The sequence below is a fragment of the Copadichromis virginalis genome, linkage group LG17 (genome assembly GCF_057382275.1).
Source record: "Copadichromis virginalis isolate Kocher_CV1m ecotype Utaka linkage group LG17, C_Virginalis_male_GT1.1, whole genome shotgun sequence".
NCBI lineage: Eukaryota > Metazoa > Chordata > Actinopteri > Cichliformes > Cichlidae > Copadichromis > Copadichromis virginalis.
Window position 1 is genome coordinate 31311525 of NC_140634.1, and position 27650 is coordinate 31339174.

The 27650-nt window shown below is 39.8% G+C and overlaps 1 long non-coding RNA gene across 1 annotated transcript in view; it reads right to left on the bottom strand.

The window, feature by feature from the left end:
- Positions 1–1400: 1400 nt before the first annotated feature.
- The window catches only part of LOC146689707 (uncharacterized), a 62023-nt gene continuing 35773 nt past the window's right edge, over positions 1401–27650 (bottom strand). The window contains exon 3 of the long non-coding RNA XR_014916073.1: positions 1401–6767. This is a non-coding gene — a long non-coding RNA (uncharacterized LOC146689707). The remainder of the gene's footprint in view (positions 6768–27650) is intronic.

A 27650-nucleotide genomic window follows, 5' to 3' on the forward strand; every position in this document is an offset into this window, starting at 1 on the left:
TTAAACAAAAAGATTATGCAAAAGTTTATTAATTAAAAAAAATCTGATGGGTTTTATTCATAAGCTCATAGACTCAATACTTGAAATGTGCAATTCACTTGTATTTTTATTTTTATTCCTATTTATTCTATTTATCCCCTTCGTATATTTTATTTATATTGTCTCTGTATTTATATATATGTGTGTGTGTATAACTCTGTAACTTCTGTCGGTGCTGTGCTTTTTTGGAAATCGAATTTCCCAGAGGAACCCACCCGAGGGATTAATAAAGTTCTATCTTATCTTATCTTAAGCCATTTTATTCTCGGATCTAAACGCTATGACAAAATGTCATATTTTGCTCCTGTGCATAAAACTGTGGGATTCTAAAAACTTGTTCGATAATGTTGACACATCCTCAGTATCTATACTTTGCAGGACTCATCTGTGTCAATATTTGACAGACTTTCTGCTTTAATTACAGATTCCCTTTTGTGCACTCTCCCAAATTTCGGGGATTATCCAATTACTGCTTGCGTGCCGACAAACAAGGGGGCCTCTTTGCCTTTCACTAATTGGAATGAGGAGTGGTACCAGTGCTCAAAGGGAAGGCCTATCACTGAGAATTATTGAATAGTGAAGGAGTAAAAGGGGTGGGGGTGGGGGGGGGAAGAGAGAAGGATGTGTGGTCCGCCTTGGGCTGCTTGTGGATTTCCTCTGATTTCATCAGAAAAAAGATGGCTGAGGCGATTCCCCCAGACAACAGCCAGCTGGTGTGTGTAGGCGAGCTTTGCAGCCCAAAATCTCTGAGAAAAGAAAATGAAAGAATCACGCTGTGCCTCTGCAATTCATCCTCTGCATCAGAGTTACCCCTAAACAATCTTTCAGCTCGCCTGCTGTTAGACAACTTTGTGTGATAACATGGTGCAGCAAAAATGACATCTTTATTTTTTTTAAATGCGGTTGTGGTGTTATACATATATATGGCAATTTTGTGCCTTAAAGCAGCTTTAACATACTCTGTTAAACAACACAAGCAATTATGGCAGTGATATGCTGATTAAATGGCACTTACTGGCTCTTTATTGAGCATTTCCATACCTCATATCTATCATTAAACCAATTATTGAAGCATATGTACAGTTAAATGTGCTACTAATGTGCTCCTGATTACTACAGCTCATTGTTGGGCAATTGTGGACTTAAAGCAGTCTTGAGTCAAGCTTTTAGCGAATCCAGTAAGAAATTAGGAGTTAAATCATCCCATCTTAATAGAAAAGAGCTCTCCAGCAGCTTGACACACGAAGGATCTAATGCGTGTTTGTGTGTAGATTTGGGCTGAGATTGTGCACAATTTGCAAAACAACACAGAAAAACAAAAAGAGCACGACAGACAAATGAAACGAGAGATATGCGGCAGGTTGAACTGGCGTGATTCATAATTTATTGAGCAGCACTGAGGTTACAACAGGGAACAAATGAAGCACAGAACACAAAAGAGCATTATTTATTACAGGAAAATCAAAGTGTAGCCTGAGGGGGGTGTTGATAAAGTAGAACAACACTCGTACATAGCACCTACTGTACACAAACGCACTATATTATTGCAGCTGTCAGATGAAAACCCCATTATGCTGTTGTGGATGATTTTCATGTTTTTACCTGAAACTGGGGATTATGTGACCTTGTATAGGACATATGAAAGCGTTTGCATAATTTAAAGTAAAATGCACGGCTGTCACAATGAAAATTAGGCTGTGCCGTCTTATTTCTCTGATCATTTTGACATTTTTGGAAAGCTGGGGTCTGCACGGCAGCGCAGTCGTAACTGAGCATTGCAGGAAAAGACATACACACCCTTAGGCGGAACAAAGAATGGCAGCAATCTATTCAAACACAACTTCCCCTGCATGTGCCAGTGGTGTTTTAAATAATGCAGACTCTTTCCCATAGATGCCAGGATGGTTGATTCCCACCTTTACATTCCCATGGCCCCCCGCTGGTCTAGGATCAAATCCTCTCTCACCCCCCCAGTCTCCCCTCTACTATTCTCTCAAGCCTCCTCATGTCTCTCTAAAGTCAGAGAAAAAGCCAATGTAGGAGTGGGAACCTGAAAAATAAATTACACTGATAGAAACTTCCCAACCCACCCACTGAATATTAGATCACAACAACGTACAGTCTTAAATAAATCATTAAACCTCTGCAGACCTCCTCTATTACAATTTCATCTTGAATAATTATCGGCCCCTTTATTGGTGCTGGAGTAATGTCACACAGTTGCAAGCGTCTGCCAAAATCTTGTAATATCGTGGGATTAATAATTCATTATTTTTTGGGGTTCGCAGCAACAACCCATTTGGGTTTTATTCAGATTCTGTCCAGGGGGGAGACTGAATGAGAACAGCTCATTGCACAGCAAATACAAACAGAAGGTTGACATTTAAACCCAAGCCCCCACAGCACCCTACTGGACCCAGCAGCAGGATAATTTGAATTTCTTGCTTAATTGGTTGACACTGAGTTCAGCTCAGGCAGAAAGTTACCGCTGATAAATGCCATTATTAGCCATTTTGAGCTGGTGAAAATTTGGACCTAATTTGTGAGCAGACAAGGGGTTCACACTGAGCTGAGTCACTGTTTTCATGCTGGTGCTTAAGAGTTTAAAGGGGTTCGATTTAAAGAAATACACCCTCACAAAGAGAGGTGGGCTCTGATACAATGTATCAGAATGTGTTTGTTCGTGGTGAAAACTCCTTATCAAGTGCAGATCAAGTTTTCAACCATGCTACCTATGTCAAACTACAGATGGTGATGTCATTGAGTCCAGACTTGAGTTTCATTCATGGTTTATGGTTCTCAGATGGAGAATCCTAACATTGGGAGTCTTATTACTTCTCCTCCGGTGCCGTAAATTACTTAACTTTTATGGTTTTTCGAAATATGCTTCAACTTCTACATGATGGATGGGAATTTTGGTGTAGACGTTTGAGACCCCCTCGAGCTGAACTGTAATTACTTTGGTGATCCTCTGATTTCTCATTTAGCTCCATTACTTAGTCAAGAGCAAACTTTTTTTTAAAAAAATACTTTGGCTCTTGAGCTTCAAAACGAATGACATTCTCATCTCAGTACCATTTACCTGTTAATTACCAAATGTCAGGACGAGCTAAAATAAAGATGAACCAACTAAGAAAATGTTTTTTTTTTTTAATTAAAGGGAACTGGATTTATTAAAAACAAAAGAAACATACAAAAAAAAGAGAAATTGTTTTACCCGTAATTGCCAATAATTTTAAAAGAGACAACTGCTATAAATTCTAAAATCTCAGTCTGTCACAACCTTCTGCAGATAGTTGTGACTAAGGGTTTGGGTTAACTTTTACACAAGCGGAAAATCCTTCTAAGGACATATAAAAGGATTTAAAACATCAGTCCAAAGAGGAAAGATAATAGCAAGTTATTTTCAAACCTTATGGCCTTGTTTCATTAGATCATATTATTTTTAAAAATGTGTTTTACTTGAGTTTTAAAGTAACCTATGAATCTATAGTCAAAAGTTCTTTATTAATCTAAGAAGAAGAAAACAAATGTAGAAAAATGTGTTTGATTGTGGAAGGATTATGTAGAATGAATCAAAAGTATTTTCATTTAACTCAAGTTTAACCTAGAGGATTAAATAATATAAAACTTTAAAAGTTAGGAATATTACATTTATTATATTTACTATAATCCCATCTATTTTAATTATATATAAGGCACCTTCATGACTGATGAGGGAGTTACAGCCCACACAGATGCAGTTTTAATTAGTACAGTAATAATATAATTGAACTTTTTTTTGCTTTGTTAGGTTCGGTTTTGGGTATTGACTTTTTGTGTATTTAAAGGTTATTTCACTTACGTCAATAAAAATCACTATAACAACTTTAAATGTTCTTTGCCAAAGTACAACTTCACAGCCTCACAGTTTTACTTGGATGGCAATAAACTATTTTAAACTGAAGCCTTTTTCAATTAGAAGTTAAATTAATTTACGTGTATATAGTGCCAACTCACACCTTCCTCTCATGGCACTTTATACCATTAAGTAAAATGCAAATCATGTTAGACCTGATGTAAAACGTATTTAGATACAGCAGCCTGTAACAGCTTTTCGTGTACAGCATTTATTTGCATTCAAAGGAGAAAACAGACTACATCACGTACGTTACCAAAGAATATTGATGACCTACCTCTGCACATTGTTTCACTTATTTTTCCATCCTCATCTCTATTTCGAGAACTCGGCACAATGACCCCAGGGCATAGGAATGCAGGAATGAGTTTGAAATTCAGGGCACATGCCAGCATGCAGGTGGGAAAAGTAGGTCTGTTCACAACCAAAGATTGACTCGTCAGCCCTTACTTGCTGAGCGTTCTGCTTAATTGTTTGCAATTAGCTGTTTAATTTTCGATTTTCCCCCCACTAAAACTTTTATCCAGAGTGGTAAACACTCTCGGCAGGGATCATCCTTGTTCTATTTATAATGTGTGTGTACATTCTTGATAATAGGCAGGACATTGATGTGAACATGGCAGCTGTCATATCCACAGGAAGCTCGCTGCATGTGTTGGCCAGCGTGTTGAGCACTCGCCGCGTGTTTAGTGGCTTCTACTCCTACATGAACCCATCTACCATCACGTAGGAATAAAAAGCCATAAGACACAACAGCAATCTCACAGGAGGAAGGAGAAAGAAGGAAGGAAGGAGGGAAGCGTATTAAAAAGGAACTTCACGTAGCCAAAAAAGGAGATAGGTTGTTCTCTCAGCTGGAAAGACGAGGAAAAGGAGGAAAAGTGATTTACAAGTGGGTAAAACACAGGGAGGGTGGGCGAGGAGAAAGTTAATTTTGCAAAGGGATGATACAAGGAAAGCAACAAGGAGTCATTTAGAAGGCAGAGGTAATCCACAGTTGATAGGTATTCAGAAGGCCATGCTCTCTGTTTGTCTTTCTTTCTGTTTGATTATGTGCTTCTGTGTGCAGCAGATGACTATGTACTGCAGGCATTACTAGATTCAGAAATTCCTCTGTGTGTAAACTATATTTGACATGCTGGAAGCTGCTCTGATGAACCTAACCAAACTCCATCTGCTCTGCTTCCAAATGCACACATTTTTCTCCAGGCAGCCGCACATGGTTTAATGTGTATTTCAAATGAAAGCCTGTGTTTCTTTAGACGTTTCACAAATAGATATCTGCTTTTTAAAACTAGACATGCTCCTATTAATATCCACTTCACAGTCTCTGTTCGCAGCCCTCTTGCAGTAGAAAACCACTCTCCCTTGGTTGCAAAAGGGGTTACAGTACGAGTGTATGCATGCACAAGTCAGGCAGATAAATATGTATGACTCCACGGCGGTGGGTTTCCTGCTTTGTATGCTAATGATCTTATTCAAGTTTAATAATGCAACGTAGGTGCACTGAGGGTAGGGTGGTGGAGGAGGGTTGACGAACTGAGGAAGGACCTCGTGGATGATCCGCGAGGAGCGAGAAAACTGATTAAATTTTTTCTTAATAATCCGTAGAAAGACTTGGCTTTATATGGAAACCACAAAGACTGCATTTGATAATCGAGACTACAATGTACGTGATTTGACATTTTTTTTAATGGCCAGTAATGGTGCTGTTCAAATTAGTGAAAAAAATTCAATTGATTGCAAGGATTCATATGCAGGCTTCTATATGCTGGTTAGATGTTTTGCAACCAAAGGAATCAAAGTGTAAGTGAATTATCTATAGACTGTATATAAAAGATGGATGTGACTACTGTGACACTGCTTGTTTTTATATGAAATCCCATTTGGAAATATTGAGGCGAGTATTTTGTTCGTCAGGGCAGCGATAGCTAAGTAGGTAGAGCGGTGGCCCCATGATCAGAAGGTAAGGGGTTCTAATCCACTGAACGGCTACCTTGAGGTGCCCCTGAGCAAGGTACCGTCCCTACACACTGCTCCCCGGTTGCTAGATTGGTGGCTGCTCACTGCTTCACTGAGTGGGTTAAATGCAGAGATGAATTTCCCCACGGGGATCAATAAAGTATACATTCTTATTATCTTGGCTTTTTGAAACCAAAAGTTGAACTTAAAAACTTACCTTGCTTAATTTGATGTCTGTTTCACTTTGAACCACAATTTACAATGTGAACATCATGCTGAATGAAATAAGGGTTGAAGTTGGGGTTAAGCCACCAGGAAAACATTTACTGAGGTCATAGAGCTAGTGACAAGTAGGCTCATTTGTCTATGAGTTTTTTATCTTCTTATACAGTCTTTGACTAAAAGAGTGTTATCCAGGGAATTCAAGCTAAAATCTATTATTTATTTAATGTATTGAAGGTGAACTGACTGCCTTTCTTTTGTTCTAATTTATATTTTTACTTAATTTCATTTCATGTTATTCCCTTATCATTTAAAATATGGTGTTTCATCAAATTACCCCACTTTCTCATGCCAACCAGCAAAAACACTAAAATGCATCACTCACGTAACATGAAGTTGTTAATAGTTTCATAGGTATATTACAGGTTTATGTGGTTAATATTCTTTTATCTTCAATCGCAGTCTTGCAGCAGATGACAGCGATGGAAAAGATTTTCATTAGCAAAACAAAGGGAAGTATGACGAGCGTCTGTGTTGGTGTACGTGTGTGGAACCATATGTGATTCCCTGCGTCTTTCATCTACACTCAGATGAAGGTAGACGTCAGTGCTCATTCGCAGGTCTCTGCATGAAATCCTGAAGGACCCTGGCACAGAAACAGAAGAGAAAGAAGAAGAGTGGAGATGAGAGGTGCGCTCAAACAAGAACTCATCCTGAACAGTGAAATCCTTATTAATGCACTGCAGCTGTTTGATATTTTAATAAGTCAATTGTAAGGCTTTAATTATTAAATTAGAGATCATTATGAGTAGCTGCAATGAAAAATGTGCACCCTAGAAGAAGTTTTATGAGTTGTGCGTGTGTGCTTTCAGCTGCCAGTCTGAAAAAGCTGTAAATCTTTAAAAAGTGCTTCTCCCTGAGAAAGAGCTAAAACTGTGATTTTACAGACCCACCGACACAAACAGGCATTAACCACAAACCAATTATGCCAAGTAGGAACCTCTTGGTGATGACTTGTGCAGTTTACAGTGCCTAATGAAAAGTTAATAGCAAGCACACACACGTCGACGTTTCTGCACCTGCTAACACCTCCACTGAAGTAAAAAGTGGGAGATTTCAACAAGGCATAAAGCGTATCGATAAAACTTTATGTTTTGCTCAAAAGTTTCGAGCGCCTACATGTTTTGTTCATACATGTCTGCGAGGACTGACCATCCCGACGGCCAAAAATAAACGGCTTACTTTTAATTTATCATCTAAAAGGCGAGGAGAATTGTTTAGGATAACTCTTCACACAATGAGCTGTGACATCTTCATTGAAAAATGATTGATTGGTCTGCCAGGGAGAGGAGCTGTTTGAGAGACAGATCAGTCAAACAGTCAAGCTGTAAAAGCCCAATAATATGATGAATGGTCTATTTATCCAACAGATGAGGGGAGACTTGCATAAAGATTAAACGTGTGGTTTTTGAACGTGTCCTGGTCACAGAATAGATAAAAATTTGAATAATATGTCTGTGTTCTCTGTCAGGGAGCAAGTTGGAAATAAATTTAAGTTGCGAGTGATTTTCAGCTTTGAATAATGCAGCTTGGCTCATTCATCACTTCGGATTGTCTTGCAGCAAGAGAAAAATGGATTTATCGATTATGATGCATGCATTTCACACCTGTGTGGATTTCCACCTGCGCAAATCCCACAAACTCGATCCGCTGAGGATCTGAAAGTTGACGGAAAAAGTGTGGTTCTCTCTGATTAATTTCCCCTTCCTATTTCCCCGTGCGCAAAGAAAGTTTCAGCCACATTATCATTACGGCATAACCATTATTAGTCGTAACATTATTCTCCTTCGCCGGAGGCCATTGCATCTATATGCTCGTGTATCATAAATGGACCATTTAACATGCACAAACTGTATCTAAAGTCGAGCCACTAATCACTTAACTAAACAATGTCTCTGAGGATCGGGAGCAAGTGTTGATAGAGTGACCCAATTTTTTTTATACGTGGCATTTATAATTGATGTGCAATAGATGTAGCAGCCTCAGATCTGATAAGGGCTTGGCTCTGATGGATCTCCAGATAGGCTTTCGTGGGGGGAACAGATGTAGAGTCGTGCATCAGAGAGGGATGAGGGTTGCCTGTGATCGTTTCCACCCTGCAGCGAACAAAATAGCCCTCATATATCCCTGTAATCTACATTAGCGCCAGAGCACAAGCCAGGAGACAGCACAGAGGGGGATGAGTAATGGGGCTACCGCTGATTTGGCAGGGCTATATTACACCTCAAAACTGAGGCATGCCCAACTGGCAAGAATATGAAATGAGGATGTCATAAATGAACACCATCCCTCCATTGATTGATATTCTTCAATCCGTATTGTATGCTTTTAGTAGGCAACAGGCAGGTATTGACTTTTTTTGGTGAAATCTACAAGACTTTGAGTGTTTTTATTTTATTTTACTGCCTTATTTCTATTGATTGACATGTTTCATCACGTATTCTGTTTCTGTCCAGAAACCAGTAGGTTGTGAGATGACTAATGACCTCACAATGCTTTGGCAACTTCTGCCGGTATGAAAATTGCAAAACTTGAGCCACAAGTAACTCTCTAACTGGCGAGGGTATGAGCACGAGCCCAGAGCCAGAGGAAGAAATGAATGTTCCTGTCCAGCAGCCACAGTGGAGTGTACATGGTGAAAAAAAAAATCATCCAAAATAGTGTATTGCACTCCACACCCAGAGGGGGAAGGCAATTAGTTACATCTACTTTGTGTCTCTCATTTTACTGCTTATTCTGAAGCAGCCTTTAGAGAAGAGAATTAAGCAGTGAAGTTATTTCCAACTGAATATTTTTAATCATGGGAGTAAATTTTGCAAGACAAGAAAGCCTAGCTGTAACCCAAATAGCAGAAATCTTTTCATCGCATCTCAAACAGAGCTAAAACCTAACAAGTGAGGATATAAAATGAGAGCATAACAAACACCATCCCCAACACGGCGCCTGGCATTAAAGCCTTGTAATGGCTTGTAACAGGATATGCTCACTTGGTATCTGAAATTAAAGCGTAGATATTACATCCCTTGAGGCCAATCAAGTAATTCTGTGTATATTCTGCTGGGAAGCTAATGCACTACGAACTGTTTGTTTGTGGGCTCAGTCTTAGTTGGTTCTCTGCGAATGAATTTAGTTTAATTTCCTCTTATAATTTATGCTTTCTTGCATTGATAAAGTCTGGTGCATTCCTTTTTCTATTTACAATTAAAATATCTCATAAGCAAAACACACAGCTCAAGGAAAAGAGCTCAGCATCTACAGTCTGCTAATGTTGTTATTTTTGCTTCACTTTGAACAGAAATTTGATTAGCAGGAGGAGACAGATAGCGCGCCGCAACATGACAAATGATGCGAAAACTTTACTTCTTCATCAGATAAAGCCGAATCATTTAATCAACACTGGTGCAGGGAAACATCAGCATATGGTGGTATTAAATTTACATCTTGGTTGATGTGTGGTGCAGCCGCCACACATCAACCCATCAGCCTCTACAGGATATGCACGCAAGCTTCTGCTGCGTGGCTTTTCATTATGCGAACGACAAAGCAGCAAAAAAAAAAAAAAAACTCCAAAAAAATGGAATCTGTGAAAAGATGAGAATAAGACGAAAAATGCAAGCAATAAAAGCTAAAGTTGTCCCTGAGATAATGAGCGATTGTGTTCGTTTAATCCTTTCTTGCGCCTTTTATATTTTGTGATGACGACTTTCATTAGAGAGCTTGCTTTAACAAAAGGCGAGCCTTTTTCGGCTTTATATAAACCAACTAAAGGTCCAGATCAGGTCATTAGGAGAGCGGGACTTTCATTAGATTATCGTTAAAGTGTGCATGTGTGAAATTCCCTCGTTAGTGACCTTTATACTACAGCTAATAGCCTCTAAGTTTCTGCTGGAGCTGTTTTTTTCCACTGCAGGGGCATTAGAAGATTGCTTTTTCCATTTCACATGTTTCTACGATAAAAAGTGCTTGTGGAAGCATTTTGGAAGCGAGCAGAAGATTAGCTTTTTGCTCCCTGCAACATCCGGCTGACCTGAGAAGTTGAAAGGTGTTGGTGTTTTCTGTTGATATGTGTTGCACTGCTTTGGAGGATGCCAATTAATGAGAGTATATAGGAAAAAATGAAATGAATAAAGACCCCCAGGATAAAAGATAAGGTTAGAATGCAGTGTGTTGTGCTTTTATTACTCAAAAATAAAACGTAGCGCGGACACTAAGCTTCAGGGAAAAGTCGACTAATCTGATTTTCACCAATTTATTCCGGCTATAAGAACATGCTAATATTTTAGGCTATTAGTGTAATTGTTTTAACTTTGGTTTGATACATCAAAATGCTATACTAAGCACAAGCTTTTGAGATAGCTGTTACATTGTAGCATTGGTAAAATGCTTTTGTCAAAGCCGAGGCAGGATTCACCTGGGTCCTATCTTAAAGGATGACCTAGCACATCAGTGTGTGAAGGGGGTAAAAAATAACACTGCTTAACCAAACAGATACTTCTAAAACTTCAATATATTGGGGAAGACGTGCAGAATATTTTGTAAAATTTTATGGTAAGTAAACTTTAGATCTGTCTTAAAGCATGACCAACTACTGAGCTCAGCCATATTTAGCCCGGAAGATTTAATGAATAAGCTCATTTTTCTTAATCAGCATCACAGCATTTGATTTTTTGTTCTCCATATTTCTCTGTTTGGTTTTTGGAATTTTTGTATTATTTAGTTTTTAGTATTTCTGCTATGTTGCTTAGTTGTTTAAACATTTTATGTAATTTAATAGGTTTTTATAGCTGGAAGCCCTTCGAACCTCTATATGTGATATTTGGCTGTACAAATAAACTGAACTGAATGAATTTTGAAAGGAGAAAATTTCTATTCTGGTCAACAGTAAGCTCCTGGCAACCAATTGTTTAGTCCTTTTCACAGACAGAAAATAGAAAACCCTGCAGAAAACATTTAAAACTGAGTCAATTTTAAATAGGAAAAGTTAAACAGTGGTTAAAAAAATATTTCCCATGCAACCGCTAATCAAATGTTGCTGAGTTCTGCAGCACTTTGTACCGTGCACAATGTTGCAAACACACTGACATTAGTTTGCAGAGTTTGGCTAACTTTAGCAGTGCTAGCAGCAGTAGCCGTTTCCATGTCCTGGTGAACTATGGTTACTCCTGGCCTCTGTCTCTTGGTTCTTGCCATTTTACTCTGACAAAGCCGGAATACAGCTGCTCCTTTTTTACCCCCTTCTTCTTTTTTTATACTAATGCACTGGAAAAACAGCAGTGGCTAGCATGGCTGTCATCTGTTTCCTTTCCACCTATTCATAAATGGTGGGAGACCCATTTTTCAGGGCTACACCCTGGGCAGCAGCATTGCATCATTTGTGAACAGAAAGAAGTCATTGTGCATTATTAAAATAAGAGTAATATGTTCAACCAACTAGTGTTTCTGATGCTAACTGCTTGAGAATTTTTTGTGGTGTGGTAGCTTTAGTTTAAAATCCATTAATGTGCATGCACCCCAGGTAGCAGGCTTCAAGTGGAATTCAAGGAGGTGTAACAGTAAGGACTGCTCCGGCATCGTTTCTCCATATTTGCAAGTATAATCAATGCTTAACATTTAAAGTGACAGTGACACTCATCAGTGCACAGCCATTCTAAAAAAAAATAAATCTGAATCTTATTCTAAAAGTAATTTGTTAATGACAAGTTATTAAGACATGATGAATGATCTTCTGATGCCAAGAAAATTTGTTAGATTTGTTAACGTTGACACTACAATCCAGTGCCTACCCCAAAACGTTGTGGGATTGGCTCACAAAACCCTGCAATACATATCTTATGCACAAATGGGTTCATTTGAACTTTGATTTGGTCTACTTCTACTTCTTATTTATTTATTGTCTACTACATGCTATGTTCTCTAATCCTTTTAATAGCTAATTATTATGTTTAATGACCACATTCAATCTTTTTTAGCGAACATTTTCCAATGGTTATGATTTCATTTTAAAATTTTAGCTGCTAGAAATACTTTTAGCTAACTTTAACTGTTCATTAGTAACTTAGTAAGCTATTTTAAAAGCATGTTTAGCTAACAGTTTCATTAGTTTACTGTTAACTTACAAAATCAAAAGTTAAATGTATTCTTTTACAATTTTTCATACTATCAGTTAACTGTGAACTATTCCTCATACTCTTGAGCTATTTTAATGTTTTTTTAAAAAAAACTTTCTTATTATTAATTTCTTTTTAAATTATTTATTTTGACCGCTCATTATGCATCATTTTAACTTAATGGTTAACTTTTCTTCTCAAAAATGCACAGCTCTACTAAAGTCTTGAGTTAAATTATAAGATTAGTCAAGCTAATTTTTCTATGTACACCCTAGGTGTTGCAAAATTACCCCCCAGTCTACACCAGTGATTGGAAATCACCACTGTAGTCTACCTCACATCCGTCAGTGCTGCATTACATGGAGCCACACGTGTTTAAACTCTGTTTAGCTCACTTTAAAAAATACATTTGTGCAGTTTTTTTTGCAAATCATGCACACACAGTATACTGTATACTTGATGTTTATGTGGAGCGACTAAATGAAGAAATTATTAATAGCCTAAAAATCAAAACCGTCCTCCCAAATATGCAACAAATCACCCTTATCTACTCTGTCGCTCCTCTTTCTTTCTCTGCTCCCTCCCCGTTTTCATTACTCACTGAAGGTTTTCTCCCTCCCGTTGACTCTGAAGTGAGAACATTTTCATGAAGGCAATAAAACGCTCATCAGCAAAGGCCTGAAATGATTTTTTAATATGACGACATTTTAATGAGGACTGAAGGAGATGGCTGGTTTGGCTGATGGCAGCACCTCTTTATCAATGAGTGGCAGGGAAGAACTAATGGCACTAAAACAGGCAAGCTGCCTCGCCTCCCTCTCTCTCTCGCTCTCTTTGTGTCTTTATGTCTCTCTCTCACACACAACACATACTTTATATTCTTTATTTGCAGGAGCTAAATTAAATTTCAAGCAGTAGAAAGATACGAAACCATTTTTTCCTCCAGCAGGATAGTTATTACTTTCCCGGGGATGCTGTATAAAACCATATTTGACCTTTTTTAGACAGTTACACACAGACTCTCCACTCTCCATCTCACTTTTCGCCCAAGTAAGTGTTTACGTGTTAGGCCATTGATTGAAACTTAATCTGAGGACTGCACAGTTTAGCTGCTTGAGAAAACCTGTCAGATGTGAGCGCCGAGATTGATTGTGCTGACAAAAGGTCGTGTTATTGGACTGGAGAGGTTATGATGAAATTACAGATACAGCCCCAGACAGGGTTCAGCATTTGAAGTACACAAGTCCCAGGAAGTCCACATCTATCAGCTGAAGGAAAAAAAAAAAATGCTGTCTGTACAGTCTCACATGCACTGAGATTCAGAGTTTATAAAACTGCTTTCATGCTTTCATGTTCAATGGAAATTACACAGCCTTTGTAAAAATGACCCAAACCTCAACACCACAATACCGCTGAGACGTGTTGTAAATTAATGTCACAAAAGGTGGAACCACATATATCACTGCCAAGATGTGCTAAATTACTGTCAGAATGCATTTTGAGTATGACTTTTACTTGAAGCCTTAAACCTAATAAGTTGTCGCGCGAGGATAGAAGTCGGTGCTTTGAAACTATAGTAAAGCTATGATAAGCAGCAAATTAATGTCAGAACAGTGTCACTCACAAAGATGCTTTGCTCATTACATGCTGCTTTATAACAGTATGTGATGTAAAGTGCTTACCAGCGTACATTACACCACTACACCACTTCATATTTTTTTAATGAGACTTCCACTTTATGATCTTACTCCAGCTAGTGGCCAGACTTGGCTGACTTTACCATCCAAGGTCAGGACGAGAGCGCTTTGTGGAGGAGAGCCCCCTGCCCACCAGACGCTAAACAAAACCGCTTTCCCTGCCTCCTTCCTCTTATGCCACACAAGGTCGTCTCATGCTGGCTACGCCTCCGCAATTAGCATGCAGCCTGTGGCGTGGCCTGTCTGGTGGCGAACACGCAAGCATGGCGCTCTGCTCTCCTAATGAGATGCCAGTCAGTGAGGGTGCCTGCGGGACTGTGAAAGTAAAATACTTATATGTGTAAAAAGAATAAAAAAAAATAAGTTAGAAAACCCTCCTGGGGTGTTAGTGCACCATCTCGTGGGTGGTAGAGGAGGCACAGTGGCCTGGACAGGCAAGTAATTTTACATAACACATATTATTTAGTGGAGGCTGCGCCTTAAATTGCAGAACTCTATTCATGAAGGCAATTGTAGTCACCTTGGGTAACTCCCAAAAAAGGTTTTGTTGTACCAACCTTTGCTTTGCTAAAGCTTTTGTAACACAGGATTATTGGAGGAGTAAACCAGTTTCAGGTACAAATGCCAAACTGAAGTCCCACTAAATACGTTTCTTTATGTGAAATCTTAACAATAACAAAGCCTGATCTCTTGATTTATATATTATATATTAAGATACAGGTTTGAGCTTTGGCATTGACAATCAGACAATAAGATTTATACACAATCCAAAACTAAAGTGATTCAGTTTCACTAAATCTGTAAATATAGACCAGAGTCAAACACACCCTGGTCTACAGCCAATTTCCCCCTTTTATAACAGGTTCTTCCACTCACCAGTTTAAATTTTAGTGAGACAAGAAGTCATGGATATTTAGGAGCAGAGATGCGTTTGACTGCCAGCTGCCAGCTATACCGAGTCACTACTGAACTGGACCTCTCAGCCACAATTGTGATGTTGGTGCTTTCTGGTTCACTTTTAATACAATTATCTGACAGTTAACCTCAGTTGCGATTATCTCTGCAACTATCTAGTACTGCTGTTTTATTTATGTGCTATGTGTCACTAATTTCCAGATGTGTTCATCTATGCATTCATGTCTTCATCTCTTCTGAATATGGCCCCCTCCAACAAAGACCAAGCTGGCGAAGCGCAGTATAGTCTGTCTCTATAATAAAATCAAGACTTTTACTTGGATGTTTGTAGATGGATTAACAAAACAATTGGGATGCCCAAATCATGTTTTGTGTTGCTGCTGGTCCTTTAATAAAGTCCTTTAATATGGAGAATCTACCCTTGTTTTATATAGTGCCCTAATGGATCTTCTGTAATATCAGTGGATTAGAGTGTGAGTGTAAATCCGCTGTGGAAGGAGGCTTTGGGGGCTTTTCACATGTCTGTGAGGCTTATTTTCTCATGAGCTGCCCACACATATGGTGTTTTTTAAAAGAGGAAAACCACCAGGAGACTTTTGTTTCAACAAGCCGTGTGTGCAGCATGACAAATGCGGTGTGCATGCAGACACAAACTAGTTGAAAAAACTGCTTTTGCCTTCACTTTGACTGTGCGGGAAAGCATAAATCAAAGAGCACGTAAAGGGAATGTTTCTCTCTTTTGGGTTGTATTCTCTTTAACTTTCTGTTTACAATGGACACAATCCCAAAATGTGTCAGGTATATCAAATACATGCTTTCACCTCTAGCTGATGAAAAATCTGCTTAATTACCCAATTTGTTGTCTCCTATTCTGCAAATAGCAGCTACTAATTGCTTCAGTTATCAAGAACAATCCAGTTAAATATAACAGAATAAAAATACTGAGAAGGTGACAAATAAAACCATGAGTGAAACCATGAAAATTTTGGTCTAAATCAAGGTATTAACAGACTTCTGTGTCAGATTTTTTAAAAACGTATGACTGGTAACGTGACCTTGGGGTATAAATGTGCTTTTATTAAATTCCTAGTGCCTGTGTAGAGTTTTGATATGATGACATCTGGGTGCTATCTGACCGGTCTTTCACCACACAACACAAAGAAGAATAAAGAGGAAACGGCAGTGCACCTAAAAAAATATGTTATCGCTGCCGTTTTGCTTCAGTTATCTTTTAAATGCCTATTAATAGCGTGCAGATCTAACTTCTTACATACAGCATGTACTGTTCCTAAACACTGCACGAAGCATTAAAAAAAATAAATAAAAAAAATCACAAAGCACATTTTCCTACAGTGAGGAAGTCATTATTATGCCGCTCCAGTCTCTAGCACTGCCTTCAGCAAAGAGAAGCTTTTACGATGGGTGTGCATCTCTTTAAAAATCTTGTGGCAAGAAAATCTGCTCAAAACACACTATTAGGTGATATTAAACCCTGCATATGGGTAGAATTTTTTGCACCTCTGCATGAAAGAACAGTGTGAAACTATGCTTTTATTAAAAGCAAACAGGACGGTTTTGCTCCTAACTCAGTACCCAGTTCTGGGTCTCATCCTCTGAGGCACTGTGGCTACACAGTGTGCCATGTTTTGACCCAAATTGCTTTATTTTGCAGACGGGTCTGTTGTAACTAGGCCTTCAGAGAGATGTGCACCAGATGTTTTACCTTGTTACATGAAATTTTATTTAAGTGGTGCATGTTTCATTAATGCCTTATCTATGGATCTATGTATGTATGTCTGGCTCTCTGTAAGGTTTGTCTTAAAAACGCACGGGGGGCTAAAGGCATGAACAGACGACACGCCTCACAAAGCCTTGGTGCCTGCTAATGGCCCCCTGTTTGTAATGGCATCCGTATAGCACCGCTTGACGAGCTGCCAAAGCGGGTGTTCTGTTATTGCGGAGCCAATCACCCACTAAGTATTTGCTGGCTCCTATTTCCTTTCTGCTAATGTGCGAGCCTCCCCAATGCCGCAGCTAAATCGACTCTTTACGCCTGACTTGTCACCCTGCAGCGACGCGCAGAGAATCCCAAAGATGCATCGGCGGAGGGCAGCGCAATGTCTCTGTTGCCATGGATACGTTTATGGGCAGGGATGTGGCTGGGTGGGTTATGATGCTTTTACTGCAACCCTAAATCATGGAAAGTGATGGCTTTCGGTGATTAGGATGATGACGCTGACGTGACCTTTGCAAGGGTGTTGTTTGGCGGTGATTGCTCACTTTAATGTGTCTTTGAATCTTCTGTGTCAGACGCTGCGTGTGGGCAGAGGATGTGTATGCGTTAACTGCTTCCATAAGGGCCAGATTCTCTGGATGTTTAAGTGGAAAATGAGAAAAAAATATGTATGTTAGTCAGATACTGTTACGGATAAAAAGGAAACGACTAGACACAATTGTTACAATTACTGATAAATTGTTTGATTAATAATTTTCCCAGACAAAAAAAAAAAAGGAGTTTAGGTTGAAGATTTTTAGGTTTTCTTTGTCTTAAATTGTTATCAAATTAGTCAACCTAAGTGGCAGGTTAATAAATAAGGATATTTGAACTACTATAAGTAAGGAACTATGACAGTATAACTTTAACTTTGTTACTAAGGCTTAACTATCAAAGATGTCAAAGAGAATTCTGGTCAAATTCTGATCAAATACCCCAAAATATAAATACTAATGGTTGGGCTACATAAGCTACATCTTATTTAACATTTGCCTATCATTTGTTGCCCTCAAATATATAACTAGAATTACGTTAACCACTTAGCATGGCCACGTCAGATGTCTCCTCAAATACTAGTGAGATTAAAGTGCAGCTTGCTAATTGTGTACGCTTTAAAAATTAATCTTAAAGTAATCTTTTAATGGCTTGCTTCACTGTAATGCAGCACCGTGTTTATTATGCTACTTATACCAGCCTCAGCCCCAAAATTCAAACTGATTGAAGCTGAACGTCCCACCTGAAATTGATATATCCATCCATAGGAAATGTAATTTATAACATAAATCTTATACGGCCTGAATTCCTGGTTATAGAATCTTTGGCCAAGGGCAGCCCCTGGTGTGGGCATTCAATTTTTGCAGTTGGGTAACAGTGCCAGACCTGAAAGTCCATCGGCAAAGTAAACAGAGAGGTGACCTGCCGATACGAGCTTTAAAAAGCAAAGCTATGAAAGTGAGAAGCAAATAAACTCAGAAAGATGTAAGTCCTCAAGAGGTCTGTGTGGGAATGAGTATGTGAAAGCCACGTGACGGCAAGAAAGCCCAGACATTCTTTGCCCCCTGTTATCGGCCTGCACAGATGTGCCTCAGCCTTCTCTGCAGCGCTCCCATTCGCCACATCCATCACAGAAGTGCACCTTGGGAGATTGAGAGGATGGTGCATGCGCCAAACCCACCATCTGCCGTCGTTTAGAAATAAATGACAGGCCCAAACCTAGTGGGAGCCCGTCTCATTCCACTGCCAGCGTCAGCGCGGTGACGGGTCCGCCCAACCTTCCCTTCTCCCTGAAATCGATGTGTGAGACCCCCGCCAGTCATGCTGGAGTGTGCCTGCGAGAGACTTGGAGTGGATTTGGTCGGTGAAGCACAGTCCTTTACTCAGGGGAGCGGGCAGGTGGAACAGCGTGGTGAAGCCAGCTGTCTCCCCACTGATTACAGCAGCCAACACGCGGAGTTGGAGAACTCGTGGATTCGAGGTGGATCAGACTGGAAAGCAGCTCAAGCTCCACTTTATTTGATTAGCGGTTTATTGATGGTCTACAGATAAAGAAACTATCAGTTACAACAACCTGGGACTTTTAGAGGTTTTCTTGTATTCGAACGTGTTCCTGCTAATTCATATTTCACACACAAGTAATGTTTGCAAATGTCTGCTCCCACAAAAGTATGCTATTTCGCAGTTTTCCCAAGGTAGAGATTAGAGAAAATTAAGTACTTAACTAAACCAAATGGACAACTCAGCCCCTGTGCAAACGACAAATGAAGCCACAGGAATCATAAAACTAACACACAGGGTGAAAAACTGCAGCCCAGATATCGTTTGCCTAAAACACACAAGTGCTTTTCTCTTGTTCTCTTGTTCTCTTTAATCTCCTAAAAGGATGATTTCCTATAGCTCCTCCTTGCCAGCTGCATGAATAGGCAATGTGCGGCTACACCGAGTTCTTTTATTTGACAGCAGTTATAAGTTTGGCCCCAGTATTGAGTTGGGAGGTAGACTTTATTAATTTCATGGATTTGGAAATGAGCCGCAGTGATAAGGCTATCACTCTCTTATCTGGGGATGGTGGGGGCGTAATTAAGCCGATAGCCGGCGATGATGAGGAAGTAGTGTGAAAAAAAAGCAGCCTTGGGGATATGAGGGCGGAATCTTCAGGGCTCGTTTACCAGAGGGATGATTAGATTGGCATTTAATTGCCACCTTTTCTATTTTTAGGGCGAGAAGCGCCTCCATTTCCCCCCCTTTTCTTTGTGGTCAAGGTCAGATTAAAGAATGTTCGATTGTCAGATACGCTGAGGTTAAGTCAAAGTGTTATGTGGCAGGTTAGACTGAGGAGGGTGAATGTGCCCAGCTCCCCTGCCTGCATGGATATATATGGGAGATTGGGGTCAGGAGTAGGTGGACTGCAGTGTAATAGCACAAGACAGAGCGTTTGCTTGAAATGGCTAAGTTTCATTTCTTGAACTTTACCAAGAGCCTGAAACTCTGGTAATTGTTTTGCAGCCACAATCCAGGCTTACCAATCAGTTTTTATTGATTCCTCATGTCACTGTCTCGCTGCGACAAAAAATCCCAACTCCAAACCTGGACATCTCGTGGATCTTCTGAATCCTATTTCATGGCCAATAAGTGTCAGAAGACTATTCCTTAGGCAGGCGACTGGGATTTAAAAACACAAAAACCTAATGAAATGCACTTAATAATAGTTGGAATCAGAGCTTGAAGAATGAATATGTAAAACTGCTGGCTAATCATAAGGGTAATCGTCAGAGAGACAGACGAAGAGCCCAGAGGCTAGCAAAAGTGGTTGCAATGGATGGATCTGATGCCAAGTCTGAAATCACAACTGGAAGCTGGGGGTCTTCACTAGACTGGTGATCTGCCAGGCAGACACTTGGTTAAATTAGACAACACATGCTTGAGCTCAAAAGAGCAGTCAAATGTTGGTATTTGCATTTCTGCTAATTCCATATTTCCAGCTGTTTTTCAACTGGATTGATCCATGAAAAGAACTTAAATGTCTATCTCGTGGTAGATCACTGTAACTCTGAATTAATTTTGCCTGTCCAAGACATTATGAAGACGGTTCTGATGGTAGGTGGGCATACAGCATGTCAGGCTTTCATGTAGATGGCTTGAGTTTGGTCTTGCTACATTTACACTCTTTTATTAACTGTATATGCATCGTTTTCAAGTCATTCATTTGAGTAACGTACACATAACCACAATCGATAACATAAAGTAAGAATTTTAGAATCGTTGGATGAATTATTATAATTTTTTCCCCAGGATTTATTCCTAACAGAAAAGAAATGTCTTACAGTAAGCTTGAGTTTCACTGTTTTTGTGGTAAGCTTTCTATTATTTTTCCTTCCCACTGCAATTGAGGACTATTTTCAGCTGTGGATTGACACAGACTCTGGAGCAGAAGTACTGAAAGCAGCAGGATGTTGTGCGAACTAAGTAAACTGAAATTACAGTGCCCTTGCTCCTTATAATAAAGGAACATGTCATCCAGTGCAATGATGCGACTTATGGTTGGAGTTTTAAGAGTTTATTTTTAATAGGATAATAACTGAGCTCTACGGTATGGAAGATTAGGCTCTCTCTGACTACGCTTAATTAGCGGGATAAATTTATTGTTGGTCTTTCCATGGGATTTGTTGACAATAAGAAAAAACCCCAGACATTTTAAATGTCGTGAACCAACATTGCTGGAGCATGATTTGTGCTTTGGTTGTGATGCAGCTCTGCAAGAGGACAAAACAAACTCCTTCAGGTAATTTCTCCAGGAATGTCCTGGGAGTAAACTTTGATAGGGTGACTTTAAATAACCTGTCCACTAGGATATGATTGCACAATGTGAAGCAAAGCTAAAAACTAATGAAGACCTTTGTGTAAGACAGATGTAAGACTATTTCTTTGGTGCCCCGTGACACCCATGATACCTTCCAGTGTAAACATCCCAGCCTGCTGAAAGGGGCCGCATATCGGCAGAGCCTGCCTGTAAACCCATAATCCCCGCTCCTCCGACAGACGCGGGAGAATAGAGTGTTATCACCCTGGTTGACACACTCCTGTGTTTTCTCCCAGCATTCTCCGGGGTTTATCACTCCTGCATTTCATTCCATTATCCCAAGTACACCGAGGCTGTCCTCGGAGCGCAGGGAACGAGACAACTTGTCAGGGTCGCGGAACAAAGAGGGAGCATGTCGAGCGGCGGATTAGACTCGGAGAAGTAGCGAGGGGCTTCAGGGGGAGGAAATCAAGGAAAAAAGGGGATGCAGGAAGAGAGGAAAGGGAGTGGAGGGAGAGAAGGGAAACAGAAAGGTAGAACTCTTTCTTCCAAAGCTGTAACATTGATTTCCCCCTCTGGTACCTGTTTCCTTTATTTACCTGATGCAAGTTTTGCTGTGAATTAACGAAACCTCCTTTGTTCTTATTCCAAGACACTTTATTATAGAAAACCCTGTGAGGAAAAGTGGCATTTCTTTTTCTTCTGTTGTTTGTAGTGAATACTGCCAGTTCTTTTTATGACATTGTAAAAGAGAAACAGTGATTGAGTTGTTTTTTTTTTTTTTACTTTAGTTGGAGCTCATTAATCTTTGGTTTTTTACAAGGCAAACAAAGTCCAATTAATGAACTGTTGATTGACTAGCAATTTTTGTTTAGCTCTATATTTTCTTTAATGGTACAAATTCATAAAGTCGGGCCTTTTCAGCTCTTACAAAGACTATAACAACAGCGTGTTTGAGATTTCTTTTAATGTTGAGCCTGTGATTTGACTTTAAAGAATAAGATTTGGGTTCTTGCTTCTATTTTGTTTCCTTTTCATGTGCTTTTTCATAAACTGTTACAAATATAATCATTGTTTTCTATCTCTGTCTTTGTATGTCTAATGACGTGTTTGATGAATTCAAAAATCGAGAGCTTTCACAGCAGGTTAAACTTTACCATCTGCATGTAATACACACAGGTGACACATCAGCCCACAATACATCCAAAAAGCTATAAGGCGCAAACAAGTGCGCACGGCAACCCCCAGATCCCACACTTCATTACGCGTCCAGCCATCCCTGACTGGAGTAAATCGATGCAGGATAATAGCCACCACCCTCACCCCTCCATCACTTCATCTCCCCCTCTTTCTCCCCCTCCACTATGCCTCCACCCTTCCACCCTTTCCTCCCACCTTGCCGTTTCTCCATGTTCTCCTTCTATTTTTCTCCCATCTTTTCACCCTTTCAATAGTCCAACTCGATACCCTCACTCCATCCCCGTCCTCCACCAGCCTCTCGCTAACTACAGCTCTGCCGCTCTTTTCCCTCCAGCCATCCATCCCCTCTTTTCTCCCCATCTAACCCGTCTGTTTTCATCACTGCCGTGCATCATTCCTCTTATCAGCCGCGGTGCCTGTAATACCGCTGTCGTATATAACATGTCTGTTGTGATCACTGACAGCTTGGCCATGCAGCATCAACAGTAACGGGGATAATAAGCTCATTTTGCATGCGTTTCTGTGTCACTTCTGTCTGTCTGGGCTGCTTCCCATAATTTAGGTGTGCTGCATCTCTGGGGAAGGAGGCGTTATTAGTCTGCTGAGGATTGTCTGGGGTGTTTAAAAATTCCATTTCGTTAAGGGTGTCGGTTATCATGCAAGTAGAGAACCTGCCGCTGTTACACTTCGTAATGGCTGCGTTACTTTCATTTAACTAGCCAAATTGATAATGGCTGCCGGCGGAGAGGCATGAAAGCCAAAGTTTTTGCAATTCTTCAAACTAGCTTTGGAAAATATTTATTGTGGTTAATGGCCCACTGCAGGCTTGTTGCATACAATTAAAGGTGTAATCCATTATTGCTAAAAAACAATAAAATGGCCTGTCATGCTTCCTTTATTCACATTCATGAGGCCGGGAAACATTTGAAGTTTGCCCCTGTTGTCGAAATACAATCTGCAAACTGTAAATACTCAGGAGGGAAGAAATTATGTTGAATTAAAAAAAAAAAAAACATGCCTAGCAACTTTGCAGCAGATGTGGTGATGCTACATTTAATAACTTGTGAACTAAAATCTTAAGCTTTCTTTTAATGTGACAGCAGCGTTACATATGCATCATACACGAAACAGAGAGCGCTCGCTTCATGCCATCCACAGCAGGAAAAGCAACAACTTCACTTTTCTCTGTCAGTCATACCGCACACTCAAAAACACTGAATAATTGATAATTAGGCTTTAAACAAGGACACGAGATGTGATTTTCAAGATATTCTGGTTGCAAAACAATGAGAGTGGATTGAAAAAGGAAAAGAAAAAGACATAAAATATTCAGGGGAACTGTGATAAAGTGAGGCTGGAGCAACAGGAGGAAGACAGCTCTCTGAGAAAAATCGGAGATCAAAGACCCCGAACCTCCCCTGCAATATTTCACACGATCGGGCTGCAAACACATTCCTGTGGCCTGAATCAAAAATCACTGCTGACTGAATATAGCACAATACGGAATAGATAATTCCGCACAACAAGCGCACGTTTGCAAATGTTGGCGAACCTGAAAGCAAATGTCAGTGTTGCATTATTAACGACCTTTGCTTTGTGATAATTATGTGGGTGGAATTTAGATTATTGAATGAGCGAGCGAACATATGTGTGCCCAAGAGGTGTTTCTCCAGTTTCATGTAGTTGTACTGTTGGCATCATTTTGACTTTGTAAATAAAGATTTTAATAAAGCTGAAAATGATATTTTAAACATAGATGACGCACAAAGAATAGCTTGGTTAATTACTCAGAGAAAGACTAGGAGGCCAGGAGATGAGAAAAAGCCCTCGGGCAGGATCAACTTTAGGCTGGAAACACAGACATTTTGACTTGTCATACTATGGAACAGCACAGGTGTTGCTGACAATAATGATGGCTCAATTCTATTTGAGCTTTCTAGTAACTCACAACAGTGTGTGACAATGAGGGAGCACCCACATCTTTATCATGACTCACAGCAGACATTTTTAGCAGTTTATGGAAAAAGCGCAGGGGTAATAGATAAAATGTATTTTGCCTAGTAGACTGCATTGCTCACTTAAAGCAGTGAGTTATTCTAAACTTGTTTCACCTGTACTTTCTTGCTGCTGCTGAGGACAAAATGTATGCCAAGTAAAGTCTGATAACAGAAAAATGAAATCTAAAGTAACTAAAATATTAAGTCACAAAAACCAAAATCACACTGCTCAAGAAATTGGTTTTCTTCTTTGTCGGTTTTGACAAATTGCCAACATTTGGAGGCGTTGGTGGATATGTTTAATGAATATCTAATATTGTATCACACGCTGGCAGTTTCGCCATCAAGAGAACTGTGCGCTCGTCTGGACACCTGCTGCAGCCATAAAGTAGATCTCACCGTAAGATGCCGAATCTGAAGCTAACGAGGTATCCTCTACAGGTGAGACGTGAGACGAAGTTCACCTGTGGGAATTCCTGCTACAGCTGCTCTGTGAGTTCCCCTCACTGCAGCCAGTGCATCCTCAGGCTAAACAAAGAGAGTGATAAATCTAAAATGGAAGGCTCAGCTCAGCTTGCCAGGCTTTGGGGGATCCACCCAGTTATAAACTATTGTTTGCTCCTTTTAATTAATTAATAAAGAAGACATCCACAAGAAGACATCAAATCTGAAGTTAATGAAGATTCCCCTGTAGGTGAGATGTGCCACTTCCTCAGCCAGCCAGCCAACTTACCTGTGGGAGTTTCTCCACAAGCCCCATTACCACAGCTGCTATATCCGCTGGCCAAACAAGGAGATTTTAAAATAGCTCAGGTAGCCAGGCCATTGGAGCGTCCAGCAATAAAACCTGCCAAACTGAGGCACTTTCTCAGCCAGCAGGCTTTGGGGCAGCAGAGTCTCCCCATACATTTGTTCCTTTCTTTTTTTTTTTTTTCATTAATATACTTTTGGATTTCAGTGCTCTTGCAAAATTTTGATTTACCGCCACATTTCTAACTCCTCAAACTTTGGTGATAGGCTCCAGGCGTCAGACCGCACCTTTAGGAAAGCAGATATTAATGACTGATACTTTAAGCAGCAAAAATGCATTGCTTGCAACTTCAATCTAATTTCAAGTCATGCAAAACATTATAGCCTGTAGACTCTTAACCTTCCACATAAGGAAATAATAAGTAAAATTTATGCACAACGGCCCTGAGACTGCCACTCTTACTTGGTCTCTGCGTCTCTACCTCTAGTTTTACCTCTCTAAAGCTCGCCTCATTCCCTCTAATGAAGGCGTCTTCTCCATCTACATCACTGCCTTGCCTCAACTTTTGTGCAGCCACTTCTTTGGCTTGCTCTGAGTTGAAGCAGCTCTCCGCTGTGGCTGAGAACAAAACACTGGGATGTGATATGAAAGGCAGAAGAGTCCTCAGTGTCCACAGAGGAAGAAGCAGACTCAAACACATTCACTTTCTGATTTATTTCTGCAGATTCCTTTTAAAATTGTTCCCACACCTTATTTAAAGCAAAACCTGCATTTTTTTTTATCAACTCATATTTCGACTTATCTAAAAACTTTCACCATGTGCCTCGTTTTGTGCAATCTCATCCATTATAGCAAACTAGAAAGAACACAGAGGGCAGGGGAACAAGAGAATAGTGTTCCAGCACTCACCAGTGCATTGAAAAAGACAAAGTTTTTCCTCTGTGCTTTCCTCACTATCTAAATACTGAATCTTGGCAACCAACCTAAAACCACACACAAGTGTTCCTGAGCAAACTTCGGCTCAGAAGCTTCAACTCCATGCACTGAACTCAAGTTCCTGACTCTCGACATCTTCAACTTTCTACTGTTAAACAGAAAAAGCTCTCTGTTTAATCCAGTCTCCCGGCAAAACTATCTATTGTTCACGTTTGCGGACATGAATAGGGCTGTTTTTTCCTTTTCTTTTCTTTGTGTATGTGTGTGTCAGTCAGCATGTTTCTGTAACTGATAGGAAGTATGCATTTCGTTGTTTCTGCAGAGATATGCTCTGCAAGTTAACAAGTATTCCATAACCAAACCAGTCTTTTGACACAAAAGAAAACAAATGAAAAAAGCTATTCAGGCATTTTTAAAGCCTAAAAGTGTAACTGAGTACTTTCTAATGACAAGCATCTTGCAATAACACAAATGGAATGTATGTAGCGCTCTAACTGTGGTCTCTTGTGTGAGCAGCACACTGCGTTGCCAACATCCTGCAGACTTTTTTGCCCCTTAAAAGTGGAATATATGTATTTTGTTTACATGGACACCACAGAATGGAAAATTTGTATCCACAAATATAAATCAGTGGATTAAAAGTTGTGACTATTTTACAAACTGCTGTGCCACTTTGTTGAATTGAACTGAACAGCTAGCAGATCACTAGACCTCACTCAACAAGAATGAAAAATATTTGATTTTATTGATGTAAGGTTAAAACCTGAAGGTCATGAAGGTCAGTAGATGTGCTACTAAATGGCCTATGTGGACAGCAGGTTTTAATGACTGATGACCAAGGAATGGCATGTGGTGTGAATATGGCACAGACAAAAATGCATAAGAGTCCATGGGAAGGTGGAATGTAAATAGCCCTGCAGAACCCTTGTCCGGTGTTCTCTTTTATAGCTAAACCTCCTCAGCTCCACCCATTAAATCCCGCAGCAGGTGGACATGCACCACCACTGCATACCAGATTATTCTAAGTCCAATATTTATTTTACTTCTGTCTTTGGTGTTTTCCAGCTCCTGAGGGAAATACTGACTCCTTTGAAGCTGTGATCCACAGCAAGGCTGTGTCTGTGTTTTGGTGCTTAGAAAGGTGGAGCGCATTTGGATTTTAGAATTTTTTGTTGTTGTTGAGAAAAACAGTTGAAAGTGGTGAGAAAGAATAAATAGCTGGGCAGCTACACAAGCTGACAAAGAGCCAAAGAGAGCTCCGTTTTCACAGGAGACTCTTAAGTACAGTCATTGCTGTTATAACATTCTGTATCCACATGTTCATTAATACACTGTCAATCATAACAATGTTCTTCTTACTGGATTTTATTGAGACAGATCTGCCAATGATGATGACAAATTTCTGGTGCATGTTGTAAAGATATTTCTTATATCTCTGTGAATGAAAGCATATATAAATTTTATGCATTTTCTACAGAATTCCTTGTATGTATATGCTATAAGCTACAACTGGAGCACTGTGTAACATTCAACAGGTTAAAATAAAATTTTAATGGATTCTGTTTGGAAAAAACAAGATAAGAAACATGAGACTTCATTGTCATTGTGTCACTGCTCAAAGCATCTCAATGAAATGAATGCTGAAGAAAAAAAGCTGCTAAATAATTCAATTCAATACAATTTTTCTTTATATGGCACAAAATCAAAACCACAATCGTCTCAAGGCACTTTATATTGTAAGGTAAAGACCATCCGATAATACAGAGAAAACCCCAACAAACAGACAACCCCCGAC